Genomic DNA, 16,767 nt, shown 5'->3' on the forward strand with positions numbered 1-16,767 from the left:
GTTATAGGCTTATTTCTCTATACACTTCTCCTTCTTGTCTGCCTATTAATTCAGAGAAATGCCTAGGAGCAAGTTGCTGAAGCGAGGTAGATTTGAATGTGAGACATCGTCAGAAAGGAGGAAAGGAAATAACCTTTTTTTTAACCCCCCTGCCACCAGGCTGTTTAACTTGCTATAAATTATCGAGAACTGTTAGTAAATTAGTATGCCACCTGGGACAGTGTGTGGGATTATTGTGTGATTTCTATTTACTTTTCTGGAATGGGCTGCAGTCTCAGATGAGTGCTTCTTTCAGGAAACTCACTTGAATAAATGACAAAAGGCCATTTTTTCTGGGCATAAATTACACCAAGAGTTTTTAATTAACTTTTAATTACATGAAAGAGGCTCTTCATAACTCTCAATGTTTTTTTGTTTTATGACTCAGCCTTTCTGGCTGCTCTTACAGTCCAGGCTCCACACAGCAGATTGTGTTGTACTAGAGTTGTTTTGAAGGTAGTCACAAAGATTTTTTTAACAGTGGTACCTCAAAAACACTTGGTAGCGAAGCCAGTAAAACATCCTGCACTTTTAATCGGTGGCTAACTGTAGTCTGGGGCTGTAGTGAATTAAAATATGAGGGGAGGACAAGCTGGAGAGATATATGAGAAAGGCATTTATAAACCTAAGAAAACAGTCTTTGATGTATCCAGCAGTGGTGATAATATTAACAGGTATAAAGTACAAAGAAGCAAAGTCTGGAACAACGTGAAGAGTGGAAAAGTAATTTTGAGGATGCTCCAAAATGGAGATGGGTAGGTAATACTCAACCCTAATTTCATATAGTGCTAGAAAATTAAATTCATAGGGATAATTCATGTGTCCTGGAACCAGGGCCAATTCCAACAATGGTGCAAAGCCTGCTGCAGCAGGGGACCAACGGATCTTGAGGCCCCTTCCCATTGGGGCAGGTTGACATGGAGTGAAGATCATGCTCCAATAACAGGTGGTGAGGAGTACAGACTGTGACAGATTGATAATGTTTGTAATATGCTGAACAGCCCTTACAGAATTAAGATACATTTTATGGAATTAAGTTAAACATTACTGAATTAAGGTTAACAACTTTGGAGTTTGTTGTATTAGAAATGCAAATGTTTATGTACTGTTGTGAGATTGTATGGAACTGCTTTAGCAGGAAGACAAAATTTATGCCATCCCTAGAAGGTATTAGGAATTTCCAAAAGTCTTTTTGGAACAATACATACAAAATGGATCCCCTAGGAAATATGTTAGGGTGATGGGAATACAAATTCTCCCCTTCAAAGCCAACCCTTTGAAGATATGCCGGAGGGGGACACCCATTGTGCACACATTACACACTTCTGGAAACACCCGTTCAAAGACCCTGGTTTGTTTAAAAAGGAAACTGAACATGTTATGAATGTGCTTGTTCTGAGTTGAAGCTCTGATGAACTTGAAACCACAAGGAAGCCACTAGGGTGGGATGTTGAAAGATTATTCTTGCAAGAGCCCATGTGAGAATTGGGGTAAACCCTGGCAAATTTATAAGCATGCACATAGGTTCTTTGATTTGTTTTAATATGTTTTCTCTATAACCCTTTTTCCCTTAAGAATGAAGTAGACTTGCCTAGAAAACTCTGTATGATAACTTACATTTGTAACAATCACTCTATCAGTTTCTGAAGAAAAATCAAGCAGGTTTGTTTTGACAGGCTGTCTTTGCTGGGAAGTAGGCATAGAAGGTAGGGAAGCGCCCAGGATCTCCAGCCGAGAGAGGCAACAGCTGGAAGCCTGAGAATGGGTGCCCTTGCTGAGCTACTGAGAGGAGATACAGGTGCAGCTGCCCTGAACTGTGACACAAACTCCTTTGTGCTAGTTTAAAACTCTCTATTCCTTTCTCTATAGGTTCTTATACCATGATCATCACTGTAGCTATCTGAGCACCTTCCAGTAATTCATTAAAACCTGAATCTTGGCAGAGGGTTAGACTAGATGACCCTTGCAGTCCCTTCTAACCCCATGGTTCAATGATTCTATGATTAAGCCTTGTGGCTAACATCTGCCAGGTGTTTTTTCTCTTGGCCTCTCCCTAGGGGGAGAAGTGTGTGTGAGATGCAGTGGTTTGTTTTGGAAGGTTTATTGTGCACGCATGCACACACGCAGAGCTATCTGTGTTAGAAAATGGAAGTTCAAAGAAATGTGCCTGGCACTTATAGTAAAAGTTTGTGCGCCTTGTGAAGGTCCTTTTCCTGTCATGGTTCATTCCACAGTCTCAGGCTGGCCCCTGAGAAAGTGCCGTCTCCTGCACACAGAACTTTACCCGTTACTGTAAAAAGGGCCGTTGTGCCAGTGGAATGGAGTTATTAACCACAGTCTCCATCATGGAGCTTTAGTCAATCTTTTAGGGATCCTGGGCCCAGGCCCTTGTGTGCCTTGAAGATGAGGACTGAGCACTTGAACTTGATTGTGTAGTCTATGGAAAGCTAGCACAGGGAGCTGAAGACAGGTTTGATGTGCTCATGGTTACTGTGTTACTCTGGAGAAACACTGTAATGTTCTTTTTCGGTTGAAGTTTCCTAAGGGCTGAAGCCTTCGTGCCCAAATATATTGCATTCCTGTAGTCCAGTTGAGAGGTGACAAAAGACATGAGTAACTGAGGCCAAGTAATTGTTTGCCAGGGTGGCAGGGAGTCTTCTAGCCAACTGGAGATGGTATGTGAGAGTTTAGCATAAGAAATCCAGGAGCACCCCAAGCTGTGGACTGAAGTGACCAATTGTGCATTTGTGCCTTCAACCAAAGGAAATTGCACCATTGCTGTAAACTCTTTCAAACGTTTTCCTGTGCCTCTCTGGAAAACCTCTGTCTTGCTTGCGTTCAGCTTCAGCCAGCTGTTCTTCCTCCATGTGCTGATCTTATCCAAACACTGGTAACAGCATATGGTTATATGTGTTGAAAGATAAGTAGAGCTGTATCATCTGCATATTGCTAGCACTTGAGTCCATGTTGTCTGACTTGTTCATTTAGTGGCTGCATGTAAGTGTTGAATAACACAAATGAGAGAGAACAGATTATTATGGGACTCCACAAGAGAGCGGTCTAGTGGTGGAGGTGCAGTTTCCTATCACCACTCAGAGAGAGTGTCCCTCTGGGAAGGACTCATTCCATTTTAGCACATTACCCTGTATCTCTGCCATCACTCTTAAGTGTTGATGGTCAAGGCTAGTGCACAGTTATCAATGATTCACCAGATCCTTGACACTCTGTACTGTGGATGGAGTGCTGCTGTCCTAGCCTTTAGAATTAGGTGGAGGGCATGAGTTTTTGTGGATAAATCAGAATCTATGGTGATTAGTTATTAAGCTTTTGATGCACATTTTATTTTAGGATTACATAAAGCTGCACAAGAAAGAACAAAAACTAAAGTCCATGAGAGATTATGGTGTGTGCCTTCTCTGTGATATGCTGCATGATCTCCGCCTTACAAAACGTCAGTTACCTTCACCTGCACATCTACCAATATGATATATGCCATCATGTGCCAGCAATGCCCCTCTGCCATGTACACTGGCCAAACTGGACAGTCTCTATGTAAAAGAATAAATGGACACAAATCAGATGTCAAGAATTATAACATTCATAAACCAGTCGGAGAACACTTCAATCTCTCTGGTCACTCGATTTCTGACCTAAAAGTGACTATCCTTCTGGTAATAGCTCATCTTAAGTGATCACTCTCCTTACAGTGTGTATGATAAACACCCATTTTTTCATGGTCTGTGTGTATATAAATCTCCTCACTGTATTTTCCACTTTATGCATCCGATGAAGTGAGCTGTAGCTCTCGAAAGCTTATGCTCAAATAAATTGGTTAGTCTCTAAGGTGCCACAAATCCTCCTTTTCTTTTTGCGAATACAGACTAACACGGCTGCTACTCTGAAACCTGTCAGTTACCTTCTGCAGACTCTTAGAAGTTTTAAAATGAAATGTAGAGAAAATAAAATCATATGTTACAAGGCTGCCTACATGCAGATAAGAACTTGAGCTTCTAGAGGATTCAGAATATCTCCCCATTTGTTGTCACCCTTTCTAGGGAATATTTCAAATTGTCCCTTTACTGTTTAACAGGAAAATTTCTTCAGTTGTTGCCCTAATTCCTTCCACAGGCTCATGGTCCCTATACCCTCCAAATTCAAGATTTGGGAGCGCACAATCAAATGGCTTTGCAGATGACACGGCTAGCATAGAGGGACATTTGCTATGCTATTAGGCATCCTAGGAACAAAGGAGGTTTTCCTGATAGAAGTCTTTGACCTGAGTTGTGCCTGGTGAATAATTTGCGGTACCCAATTCCTGTCAGGAATCACTTAACACTGTTGTTGGTCTGAGGGGAAAAAACAGTTGCTACGAGTGGGCTGAGCTCTACTTGCATCTTAGAAATGAGAGCATGTCAATCTAAAAACAAAAGGAGAGAGAGAACTTGTAAAACTAAATTCTGCAAATTAAAGTTGAGAGGTACATTTTTGATGGAACACCTGGACAGTTTCCAAATGTGGAAACAGTGCTGGAGCACAGCAGCAAATCACTAAGTGAGGTGGCTTATTTTGATCCCTTATGACTAACATAGACTTTTATAAGACTAGGAGTATTTGTGGCACCTTAGAGACTAACAAATTTATTTGAGCGTAAGCTTCCGTGAGCTACAGCTCACTTCATCAGATGCATCTGATGAAGTGAGCTGTAGCTCACGGAAGCTTACGCTCAAATAAATTTGTTAGTCTCTAAGGTGCCACAAATACTCCTTTTCTTTTTGTGGATACAGACTAACACGGCTGCTACTCTGAAACCTTTTATAAGACTGTTTGATTCAAAGGTGAATATATGCAATTCCCTGTTCCTTTTTATACTGTTCATATGCGCGCTAGTACAAATAGCTGATTTCAACAAGAGATGTGCAAATCTGCGTATCTGAGATTAAAAGTCAGCCTTGGATTGAATAAGGCTCCCCCCCCCCATAAAGTTAACTCTAAGACACTGAGACTACCAAGCAATATCCAAATCTTAGCTATAAACATCAATATAGGGTAACTGGGTGAAATTAAATGGCCTGTGATATATAGGCAATCTGATGAGATGATCTAATGGTCCCTTCTGGCTTTAAAAGCTGTGAATCACTGAAGGTGTTAATAAAAATCACCTTCTTGCAAAGTAACTTTGAATGATAAAAGCAAATAATGCGGGGTATGAACCCTGATTAATATTTACTTCCATATGAGCCATAGTTGCTTGTCTTACTTTAGTTTTTCACTAAGAGGATTGGTCAGGTTAGGGTGTAATGTGAAAAAATTCTGGAGGTGTCCCTTGCCCCACATTGCTCTGTCAATGTGTATTAGCACTTGTCTGTATCTGTTTGGTACTTCCACTGCCTCCATTCCTGTAGTATCCGAGTGCCTTGCAAGCATTAATTAAGTCATTCTCCTAACACCCCCATAAATTAGAGAAGTATTTTCTAAAGATGGGAAAATAAGCCCAGGGAGATTAAGTGACTTGTCCAAGGTCACATGGGAAAGTTGTGGCAGAGCCAGGAACTCAGCCCATCTCCTGAATTTCAGATCAGTGCATTAACCACAAGACCATCCTTCATCCTCAGTCCTATTCTAGTGGAACCAACTTTATGATCTATGAGCCTGATTCCAGTCCCATTGAAGAACATGGCAAAGTGCCCATTTACTTTAATGATGCAGTGTCAGGCTCTGTATTAAGAAACATGACTTATGTCAGGCTGATGTTTTCAGACCTTTGTATAGCTTTCTCACTTAAAGGAATTTAACAAATAAATCAATCACTTTCATTTTCTTTTCTTGTTGCTGCCATACTTTTGCATGCCAAAACAAGCTCCTGAAATCTTCCTTGCGACCTACATTAGCAGTCCCCTCACTCCCAAGTACACAAAGCTCTGGAATTTCAAAACAAAATTACTTTAAAAAAACCAACAACAATCTAACTGGAGATTGTTGGAAACTTCTTACCAAAACAAAATATAAGTAAAAAACTTGAGTAAGGGGATTTGTTTCCTGTTTTCCTATTTGCTTGATTTTTTTATTTTATTTTATTTTATTTTATTTTATTTTATTTTATTTTATTTTATTTTTTGCATTAAAATGTGACCCAAAATAAGAATTCATATCTAAGGTGTCATGTTTAGAGTGGGGGGAAAGTACATCCCTTAACTATGATGGAATATATATCTGAGATAGGGAGCTCCACCCCAGAATAGCCAATAGCCCAGTGGTTGGGGCACTCACTAGGAGGTGAGACATCCAGGTCCAAGTCCCTGCTCTGCCTAATTCACATCCCAGGTGAATGGCTAATGAATATTTAATTATGTATATCAACTGAAACACCTGAGCTGAGCATGGAGAGAATCAGAACAGTGAGTTATCTTGGCAGATCTGTAGGTTTTCTAAAAACCGACCTTTATCAAAAGTGGGCACTGCAGAGTTGCACAAGCCGGAATCCTGATCTAAAAGACATGCTCTAGGAATTATTTTGGAGTGCTCTAGCCTGTGTTAGATGGGAGGTCAGACTAGATGATCACCAGAGTCCCTTCTGGCCTTGCAATCTATGAAAGGTTTGCTATTTACAGTTCTGCTAGAATCAGGGACAGCAACACTGAATGCTGTTAAATGTAAAAGCTCTATTCTCCAGTGAAGTCCTTTCTTTATTAATGAGATTCAGCCTGATGGGACCAAAAATTACTTTAAAAGACATTTCCTTTTTGCTCTTCAAGGGCTTTTTTTCCAGTCCATTTCAACTGGATATCAAAGATAAGGGAAATATTTCACTAGAAAGAGCTTTTATAATTAAGCTTTGTAGCCTACATAAGTGAGATGTAGCTGAATTCAAGTGGAAATTAATAATTATATTTCCAAGGCATGCTTTTGGTGCCCCAATAAATCACACAATTGGCTGTGCGTAACATGGTATGGACTTATGGCAACTCTTTCCTTAAGGTACGTCTGTTACCCTATATTTTAGAGGGGAAGGGCTGTGTAATCTTTAGCGAGAGCTAGACCATCATATAGGTTCTTATAGGAGTAGGTGCTTACTGAAGTGCTCTCAAAACCCCAGTCAGGTTTCTTCCCAGTTCCAGCTACCTTTTTTGTACTTTTCTGTACCTTTCAGGAGAGAGCTGGTCCTAGAATCCAAATATGTGAGTAAATAAAATGTATGAGACTGGCTTTTTCTAGTGTGTAGTGACCACATAGTTGGTAGGGGCAGGTAGGAGAAAAGGTGTCTATAACAGAAATACATGTACACTTATGATACATCACAATGCTCAAATGTTTATAAAACATAAAATAAATACATTCGATTTTCCCAAGCAGCCTGGCAAGGAGAAGACGAGAATCCTCCTTAAGCTCACTCCAGGATATTTTAGTGAGAGTTAATTGTATTCTGTCAAGATGAAGTGAAAATATGGTCCCCAGCTGGGAGAGCAAAAACAATTGGTTCCCCAGCATAAAGACACGGAGATCTTGTTCAAATCCCATATGCTAAATATTTAGCCATGGAAACTGCCTTTCTGTCCTTCCTGTCTTCTCTCTATTCATTGTATGCTAAACTAATTATTGCTATTCCAGTAATTGCCCTTAGAGCAGGGGTAGTCAATAGGTGGACTGCAGTCCAAATCCGGATTGCCAGGTGTTTTTGAGCAGATGCCAAAATCTTTTTATATACTTACTATTGTTATTTTTTATTGTTTTTCTCTGGCGTCTGGACCTGAACTATACCTTGAACAAGAAATGTGCACCTTGGAAAAAAAAAAAAAAAAAGACTACCCCTGCCTTTCAGGCTAGTGCTATCTTTGCTGCCTACAGATTTAAGGCCAGAGAGTGGGGACTGTTTGCATCGTCCTTTCATTCGATTAAAATACATATGCAGTCATTTGTTCTGCGTACAGTATCCTGCTTGGAAAACACTGTTGTTGTGCTTTGTGATGCCCTGAGGCAGAAAATATATGCATAGTTAACTGGGGAGGAGCGGGAGAAGGTGGGATCTGTAAAGCAACTTCTTGAATTATAATAATGTGCAAAAAACCCATATGTAAAAGATTAATGTCTGCCCGCTTCGTCTGGGAAATCGTAACCAATTGTGGAGATGTTAGGTCTCCCTCTTATTTTTTTTTCCAATATATAGAGAGAAATTTGCTCATTTCCATTGTGCAATCTAATTTTCTTGATTTCTTCACGTTGTGCAGAATGTCCGTATTGTATGAGAAATATAAAACCTGGTTATAGAACATTCCCCTACTGTGACAAGAATTGGTGGTATGCCTCCCCCACTGCCATTACTAATCAAACTGTTGACTTAGAATAAACCTGGGTGCAAAGACTATCCAATTTAGTTCTTGCATTTTAAAGGAAACCAGCTGAGAGAGATGTGTATATTTTACCCCATGTAACAGGATGATTTAAGATTTTGCTGTTTTTAAATACATAAATTATACACCCAATACACTAGATGGTCCATTCACTCCAGTAGCTTCCAGTAGCCGTGCCAGTGTTTGACCTTCAAGAGAACCACAAGACTTCTCTGTTTTAATTCTATCCCTGTTTACATTGCAGTGTCTTAGAGTACCATAACATGATGCTGTAGAAACTTGCAAGTTTACTCCAACACTGACACCCATGTAAAATGAAGTTAATTGTCTTAATCCATATTTAGACTCTAAAGGTGTATCTACACTGTAATAAAACACTGTGACTAGCCCAAGTCAGCTGACTAGGGCTTGGGCTGTGGAGCTATAGAATTGCAGTGTAGACATTTAGGCTTGGGCTGGAGGCCAAGCCCTGGGACTCCATGAGTGGAGAGGGTCCTGGAGCTCGGGCCTCAGTCTCAGAGCTCAGGCTCCAGCCTGAGCCCAAACGTCTACACTGCAGTTTTATAGTCCTTCAGCCCATGCCAGCTGATACAGGCCAGTCACATGTGTTGTAGTGCAGTGTAGACATCTCATAAGGCCCCAAAACACTTAAAGCTATGCTTAGAGTGCTTAAAGTTAAGAATGTGCTTGCATGTCCTGCTGGGTTGACTGGGTGTTCCAGCTTAGATGTTCATTCTCTCTCCAGCACACTTCATGTGCTACCATTCCAACTGGTTACCAGCTCATGTTAACATCTTGAGCCCTGAAAGGTTCATTGCGCATCACAAGTGTCTAACACGCTGTTGATACTCCATAATAAATAGCACAGCTAGTAGTGTCAGATTCAGAACGATTAACTAAACTGCTGTACGCAGTTTCTATTAGCCCTACAAGGAGTGTTTCAAGTAACCTTTCATTTTTTTATCCTGATTTTATATAAGTCCAGTAGATTTCTCAGGAGCACTTCTTAACATTTCCACCTTATATAATTGACATTCCCTGTTTACAGTTCACTTGGAAATCATCTACTGTTCTGGAATGTATCTCTTGAGATTTATCTGTGATACTTAAAAATTTACAAAAGGCCCTCAAGAAAACCTAAAAAGCTCCATAGAACTGAAAATCAGAGCTCTAGAAGAAGCTATGAACAACTAGAGTGTAACAATAACACAGTATCAAGGAATATAAATATGGGGGGGGAGTTCGAGTGCATGTGGGCACTTACTAAATTCAGTAAATAAATACGAGCCAGTTTTCTAGCTCTTTTTAACCGAAAACAACTGATACAAATGCATTAATAACATTAGGGTTTGTGAGGGGTGATTTAGGGACAGCTACAGGAGAAAACCTGACAATAAAACTTGTACCTGCAAGGCATTTTATTCCTCTTTCTGCCTGGAATTATCTTGGGTTGATTCTTAAGATATTGTTTTTCACCAGTATGGGAGGAAGGGGTCCATAACTCATTTCAGCTGTGCCACTCATGAGTTATCAGGTCTTTCATACCATCTGAGATAAAAATCATAACCCATGGCAGTCCATTTTGTGTGTTTTATGAAAGCCCTCTAAGAAACAACATCTCATTTACAATAGGAGCCTGTAGCAAGAGTAATTTCTGCATCAACCGATCACATCTAATAACACATAGATAATGTAAATTGTAAAAACAACAAAAATAGACAGGTTAGATACTTACGTTTGAAAAATGTTGAGAATGTGGCTGCAGTGCTGATGAACTGTTAACCACTGTCTGGAAATCTGTATTTTGTTATGAAGAACAGTTAGTTCCAAAACTCAATGAGTATGGTATGCGAGGCACATGAATCAGCAGTTTTAAGCTATTTCATCACTAAGGGCTGGATCCTTCAGAGTATTGAGCACTCTTGCCCCAGTTCAAGGCACTTAATCTGTGCTTAACTTTGTCCATGTCCCATTAATGGAAATTAATTGACCTTAGTGCTATAGCTCATCAGTGTAGAGTTTAGGCACATTCTAAAATGCTTTGCTATATTGAAGCCAGAGTGCTCAGCACTTTGCAGGATCGAATCCTAATAGCCACATCCTCCAACTTCAGTGGGAGTTCACTTTAATGGGAAAAACTTCAATATGACTTGAAGATGTTCACAGGCATCATTCAGCATCTTATTAGGAAGGGTCTGAAATATTTAAAAAGAGCGTTGCTTATTTCTTTAAGCTTTGTTTATAACTCAAAGAATATTAGTTCTTTTAATTTTAGAATATTTCAGGGTTTGTTTTTATAAAACGGCATGAATCAAGTGCTCTCTCTCCCTTGCTTACAATAGAAAGCTCTATTATTGCAAGACCATAGATAATTCCTCATGATCGTTCCTCATGTTACTTAACTATTCTGAGTATTGTCTGATGTTATACAGATGTTATGGGATTACCCATGTGCTATGTTTTTTTGTTTTGTTTTTTTAGACTTGCTAATTAAGAAAAACTTTTATGTTGAGTTTAGATTTTGAGTGGAGCTGTGTTTTGTTCTGCTAGGAGTCCTAAAAACATGTTCTCAAAGTATCTCCAATTATAGTGCAAGTGAAACGTTTTTTACTGAAGTCTGGCTAAAAATGCCCTCTGGAAACCCACTCTGGTTCACTTAAAGTAGTAGATAGCAGTATTTGTAGTAGCAAGATGTTGCATTAGTGGATCTAGCAAATTTGAGCCCTGATCCCAGATGTTACACACTGTGAGGAGTTCTCTGTAGGATTGGGGCAAAGTAGTCTTCCACAGTTCAATGGGACTACTCTGTGCCTAAAGTTAGCCACATATGTTAAGTCTTTCTGGGATCAGTGTTTAAATTTGCTGTTCCACGGATGCAACATCCTGCTACTACTACTATCCACTACCTCCAGTGAACCAGAGGGTTTGCAGGTGGCATTTTTGCCCCAGAGAGAGAGAGAGAGAGAGTGTGTGTGTGTGTGTGAGCGTTGGCCGCATGAATTTGGAGGCATTTGGTTCAATTTCTGAGAATTTAATGATTACTACAGTTATGTTCAGATTGGAAGCATTTTATATACCTATCACGCTGCTGGCCCTTTGTAACCATAAAATTATTAAGATAAAAATAAGAGATGGGGTAATTCTAAGAGATCCAACACTTTTTATTTACTGTGTTTTGACCTGTAGAAATGCTACTGAACTATTTTTTAGCTTATTTTTCCATTATATGCTTTTCTTCTCTCTTTCTGTTGGGAGGAAAGCAGGAGGGGGAAGTGGGGGAGTCATTTTGTTAGTTTAAGGCTGCCAGGTGCTGGGACCAAATCCAGAATAATCTCCAGCTTTTCCTTTCTCCCACAAACGCCATTGTTGACACCGTACTGCACATTGGCTAGATGTAGGAAAGGGAAGTGGGGAGGCCTGTGGTAACTCCATCTTAGGCTGATCATTAGAGTTCTGATTCAAAGTCCAGGGAAGTCAGTGGGAGTCTTTCCACAGACTTCAGTGGGCTTTGAATCAGGTGTTATGTCATCAGCCAGAAATGGGTGCTGAAGTACAGTATGTATAACTCCCACCCTGGTCCCTGTTCAGCACTCTTTACTATATTGACTAACACCATTGATTTCAGTGAGAGTTTTGACTCCCTTTGAGAAAGAAGTGTTTAATGAAGCAACTTTAGAACTATTAGATCAGAGTCCATTAGATTTTCAAAGCATTGTACAGACATTAACTTATCATCACAATATTCTTGGGAGGTAAATAAAGGCATATTATCATTCTGACTGGGTAGTTGGGGAAACTGAGACACTATGGAGTTTAGATGTTGCTTGTAATTATTAGAATTGGGAACACTGGCTGTTGGGAGTCTGAAAGGACAGGAAACAGGAAGGAGGGGGGAGAAGTTGAAGAGGGTGAGCTACTGAGGGTACAGCAGCAGCTTGGAAAAGAGGTTTCCACTTTTAAAAAATAAAGTCCTGTTGAAGTTTGTTAGTACCTTGCCTGGCTACTACAACATTTTGGCGAAAAGGATGGCTCTTCTGCCTCTGAACCAGCTGCACCCTTTCTACAAAGCCCAGGTGAGCCTCCAATAGCTTTTACTGCCTGGATCCATATGTTTGAGACTTATCTGTTTGCAATCAGTGCTACAGAGATTTCTGAAGTAAGAAAGCATGCTCTGCTAATCCATTGCCTTGAAGCAGAAGGGCAGCGTATATTTTACACTTTTACCCTTGCAAATGATAAATATGAGACTGCACTCACTGCATTAAAGAACATTTTTGTACCAAAAATGAATGTAGTAGCTAATCACTACAGATTTCGCCAGCATGAACAGAAACCAGGAGAGACTATAATGCAGTATATTGCTTCCCTGAGGAGTCTGATTATAAGTTGTGACTTTGGGAATATGGCAGATGAGATGATTAGAGACCAGCTCATTGAGAAAACAACCATGCTTCGTGTAAGAGAATGTTTACTTCTAGAACCACAACTTACACTAGAAAAAGCAATAACCGTTGCTACCCAGATTGAATCAGCTACAGCTGAAGCCAAAACAATGATCATGGATACAGGAGGCATAGTCCAGGCTGTGACTCCTTTGCAGAAAAGTTCACTATCACTGCAAACAAACAATTACAAGAGGTTTCAGAGTAACAGCCGTGTTAGTCTGTATTCACAAAAAGAAAAGGAGTACTTGTGGCACGTTAGAGACTAACCAATTTATTTGAGCATAAGCTTTCGTGAGCTACAGCTCACTTCATCGGATGCATACTGTGGAAACTGCAGAAGACATTATATACACAGAGACCATGAAACAATACCTCCTCCCACCCCACTCTCCTGCTGGTAATAGCTTATCTAAAGTGATCACTCTCCTTACAATGTGTATGATAATCAAGTTGGGCCATTTCCAACACAAATCCAGGTTTTCTCACCCTCCTTCCCCCCCCCCCCCACAAACTCACTCTCCTGCTGGTAATAGCCCATCCAAAGTGACCACTCTCCCTACAATATGCATGATAATCAAGATGGGCCATTTCCAGCACAAATCCAGGTTTTCTCACCCCCTCCCTTTTTTTCCAAAAACACCATCACAGGGCCTAATAACATCAGCCACACTATCAGAGGCTCGTTCACCTGCACATCCACCAATGTGATATATGCCATCATGTGCCAGCAATGCCCCTCTACCATGTACATTGGTCAAACTGGACAGTCTCTACGTAAAAGAATAAATGGACAAATCAGATGTCAAGAATTATAACATTCATAAGCCAGTTGGAGAACACTTCAATCTCTCTGGTCACGCAATTACAGACATGAAGGTTGCTATCTTACAACAAAAAAACTTCAAATCCAGACTCCAGCGAAAAACTGCTGAATTGGAATTCATTTGCAAATTGGATACTATTAATTTAGGCTTAAATAGAGACTGGGAGTGGCTAAGTCATTATGCAAGGTAGACTATTTCCCCTTGTTTTTTCCTACCCCCTCCCCAGATGTTCTGGTTAAACTTGGATTTATGCTGGAAATGGCCCACCTTGATTATCATACACATTGTAAGGAGAGTGGTCAGTTTGGATGAGCTATTACCAGCAGGAGAGTGAGTTTGTGTGTGTATGGGGGGGGGGGGGTGAGAAGATCTGGATTTGTGCTGGAAATGGCCCACCTTGATTATCGTGCACGTTGTGGGGAGAGTGGTCGCTTTGGATGGGCTTCAGAGTAACAGCCGTGTTAGTCTGTATTCGCAAAAAGAAAAGGAGTACTTGTGGCACCTTAGAGACTAACCAATTTATTTGAGCATGAGCTTTCGTGAGCTACAGCTGTTACCAGCAGGAGAGTGAGTTTGTGTGTGTTTTGGGGGGGGGGGGGGGCAGGGTTAGAAAACCTGGATTTGTGCTGGAAAGGCCCACCTTGATTATCATGCACATTGTAGGGAGAGTGGTCACTTTGGATAAGCTATTACCAGCAGGAGAGTGAGTTTCTGTGTGTGTGTTTTGGGGGGGGGGGGGCGGGGTTAGAAAACCTGGATTTGTGCTGGAAATGGCCCATCTTGATTTTCATACACATTGTAAGGAGAGTGGTCACTTTGGATAAGCTATTACCAGCAGGAGAGTGAGTTTGTGTGTGTAGTTTTTGGAAAAAGGGCGGGGGGGTGAGAAAACCTGGATTTGTGCTGGAAATGGCCCACCTTGATTATCATACACATTGTAAAGAGAGTAGTCACTTTGGATGGGCGATTACCAGCAGGAGAGTGAGTTTGTGTGCGGGGGGGGGGGGGGGGAGTGGAGGGTGAGAAAACCTGGATTTGTGCTGGAAATGGCCCAACTTGATTATCATACACATTGTAAGGAGAGTGATCACTTTAGATAAGCTATTACCAGCAGGAGAGTGGGGTGGGAGGAGGTATTGTTTCATGGTCTCTGTGTATATGTCTTCTGCAGTTTCCACAGTATGCATCCGATGAAGTGAGCTGTATCTCATGAAAGCTTATGCTCATATAAATTGGTTGGTCTCTAAGGTGCCACAAGTACTCCTTTTCTAATTACAAGAGGAAAACTAATGAAAAACCACCAAATCAGCAAATTCAAAATACAGTAAAAGCATGCTTTCTCTGTGGATCCCCACAACACCTTGCAAGCTACACACGATGTCCGGCAAAAGTAGGTTAGAGCAATCATTGCAAAAAGATTGGGCATTTTGCTAAAGTATGTCGCAGCAGCCAGTTCAATCAACAGGTGCATGCAGTCACAATACCAGATGTTACTGTGCTGAGCGTGGACAAAATCACTACTGCACGTACTCCAGAACAAATAAAGTGCACGGTGAATGTTTCCGCCGTACACTCAGGCAAATTACATTCTATTCAGCTAATGTTGGACTCTGGCTCAGCAGTATCTATACTACCTGATTCCATCTATTTGCATTACTTTAAAGGTGCGCCTCTTACTGAACCCAGCTTCACTTGGTGTGCTATTTGAAAAACCATATTCCAGTACGTGGCTGCCTGCCAGCAATTGTTACTTTTGGTGATTGCTGTGTAACTGCAGAGTTCTACATTGTCCACAAAGGAACTCCTATCCTTAGCAGAGATATATTGGCTGCTTTAAATCTCAGGGTAGTTAATGGATGAATTGATCTTCCTCAACAAAGCACTCTTGCGGTACACACACCAGTTTCAGCTGGGACCCAACACCAGGTTGAGGAGAAACTCGGCTTTGCTTATGGGTTTCTGCATAAAGTTAAAATGCGGAATAATGTGATGCCTGTATGACAGAAATTACGGCGCTTACCATTTTCAGTCAGGGAAGCTGTTTCAGAGGAACTTAGATAACTTGGTCAAGAGGACATTATTGAAGAGATGAACTCCTTGGAATGGGTTTTACCTATAGTAGTGACGCAGAAGAAGAGTGGAGGCATCCACCTTTCTGTGGACTTAATGGAGCCAAATAAAGCTATTGTGATTGACAGCCATCCTCTTCCTCACATAGAAGAAGTATTTGCAGAACTCCATGGAGCAAAGATATTTTCTACTCTTGATTTGCAGAGTGCATACCACCAGGTTATGTTGCATGAAGATAGCAGAGGCCTCACAGCATTTATTACACAAGGGACTATTCTGTTTTAAACGTGTTCCATACTGTCTCGCATCTGCCCCAAGTGCCTTCCAAAAAATGATGTCATTGATTTTGAAGAATCAACATGGAGTTCAGTGCTATTTGGATGATATTATTGTGTTTGGAAATACTTCAGAGGAGCATGACAATAACCTGCAGTCTGTACTAAACTGCAAAGCAGGAAAGCAGGCCTCAAGCTCAGTAGGTCCAAATGCAAACTTAGACAAACTGAACTCTCCTCTCTGGGGCATACAATTTCACAAGCTGGACTAAAACCTGATCCGGCTCATATCCTGACAATTTCAAATGCTCCTCCTCCAACAGATTTGCAAACCTTACGTTCCTTCTTGGGTCTTACCTCCTGGTATGCAAAATTCATTCCCAATTATGCTTCTGTCATTGAACCGTTATGAGAAATACTATGGGGAAGTTCAACCTTAGTGTGGACAGTGGATGCGCAAGCTAGTTTTGAAACAGTGAAAGACTAGATTGTACATAGTCCAGTACTTGCAGTATTCAGTCCTGCATTGCCCACAATTGTAACTACAGATGCTTCTGATTATGGACTTGGGGCTGTCCCCACACAACTTCATGAGGACAACACAGAGAGGACTGTTGTATTTGCTTCAAGGACACTAAGTAATGCTGAGAGAAAATATTCTACAGTCGAAAAAGAAGCACTTGCTTGTGTCTGGGCTACTGAAAAATAGAAAACTTACCTGTGGGGCTGCACGTTCAAGTTGCGCACAGACCACAGCCCTTTGACAAAG

The 16,767-nt window shown here is 40.8% G+C and overlaps 1 protein-coding gene across 1 annotated transcript in view; it reads left to right on the top strand.

Annotated features, from left to right (window-relative positions):
• SORCS2 (sortilin related VPS10 domain containing receptor 2) overlaps nucleotides 1-16,767 on the top strand; it is an 843,800-nt gene that overhangs the window by 660,551 nt on the left and 166,482 nt on the right. The gene's annotated exons all lie outside the window — the stretch shown is intronic.

This window comes from Lepidochelys kempii, chromosome 4, assembly GCF_965140285.1.
Source record: "Lepidochelys kempii isolate rLepKem1 chromosome 4, rLepKem1.hap1, whole genome shotgun sequence".
NCBI lineage: Eukaryota > Metazoa > Chordata > Testudines > Cheloniidae > Lepidochelys > Lepidochelys kempii.